Consider the following 1,345-nt stretch of genomic DNA (forward strand, 5'->3'; position numbering starts at 1 on the left):
GGGGAGGGGCGCCTGGCCCGGGGGGTGCGTGCCGGGGGAGGGGCGCCTAGCCCCGGGGGGGTGCGTGCGGGGGGAGGGCGCCTAGCGAGGGGGGCGTTGCGTGCTGGGGGAGGTGCGCCTAGCCCGGTGCCGCTTCTGTCAAACAGCCATGCGGTTGACCACAGTGTCCCTGCACACACAGAGGAAACTGACCATGGCTTCGGTATCGGCGACTCGGGCATTTTCGCTCTAGACATTGTCACCTAGGAGCCGTGTTATAAAATAGGTGATCTCGATAAGGCTGTGAGCGCCTTGACCATTCAGAATGTGGAAGGGTTCAGAAATGATGAACAGGTGATTTACCAGACACCCTTATGCTCATGAGCTGTGCATACCATTTGGAAGTATACAAAATTCCTAGGAAATGTTTTAGATTTAACGGTGTCTTTGTTAAATTTATTTTTATTTATTTATTTATTGAGACTGAGTTTTGCTCTCGTTTCCCAGGCTGGAGTGCAGTGGGGCAGTCTCAGCTCACTGCAACCTCGCCTCTCGGGTTCAAGTGATTCTCCCGCCTCAGCCTCCCAAGTAGCTGGGACTGCAGGCACGTGCCTCCATGCCCAGCTAATTTTTGTATTTTTAGTAGAGTTGGTCAGGCTGATCTCAAACTCCTGACCTCAGGTGATCCACCCACCTCAGCCTCCCAAAGTGCTGGGATTACAGGCATGAGCCACTGTTCCTGGCCAATTTAACATTATCTTAAAGCAAGGCAATTTGTCTACTAAATAGAAAGATACAAATTTTTCTTCAATTTTACTTATATTTGTCTCATTGAACCATTGTAAGATGATTTAATTTTTCATAGTATTTCATATTCCAACATTGGATTTATGATAGATATCACGGTTAACAAGTAATCCTTTGCAAGTTTTTAAAGACATCTACTACTAAATATGAGTACATATAAAGGAATATCAAATCGATTTATAAAATTTTTAAGTAAAAATCAAAATGGAAAGATATCTGAATGAATTTACGATGGGGCATTTTAAGTGAATTAATCACAAGTATTTATGTGTGATTTATAAGAACCCCGTTCATTGTGTTGGCTTTCTTTAAAATTGCGTGTGAAACAAACAAATCTGATGAAATCTCATGTAGAAGTTTCTGTGGCTTTCTTGGCTGAGCGTTATGGATCTTTCCCTGAACCTTCAGATGGGCTGTGCCATACGTTCGTCCCTTAGTTCACTTTTGCTTCTGCTCGTGCACGTGTGGGGCCCGTGGAGGCCCAGTCCTGGTCCGCAGAGACCAGCGCAGCCTGCACACCGGGCACGTGGAGGCCCAGTCCTGGTCCGCAGAGACCAGC

General features: G+C 46.5%; 1 protein-coding gene across 3 annotated transcripts in view; it reads left to right on the top strand.

Annotated features, from left to right (window-relative positions):
• GABRG3 (gamma-aminobutyric acid type A receptor subunit gamma3) overlaps positions 1-1,345 on the top strand; it is a 488,421-nt gene that overhangs the window by 313,033 nt on the left and 174,043 nt on the right. The gene's annotated exons all lie outside the window — the stretch shown is intronic.

This window comes from Cebus imitator, unplaced genomic scaffold (assembly GCF_001604975.1).
Source record: "Cebus imitator isolate Cc_AM_T3 unplaced genomic scaffold, Cebus_imitator-1.0 Scaffold392, whole genome shotgun sequence".
Classification (NCBI taxonomy): Eukaryota; Metazoa; Chordata; class Mammalia; order Primates; family Cebidae; genus Cebus; species Cebus imitator.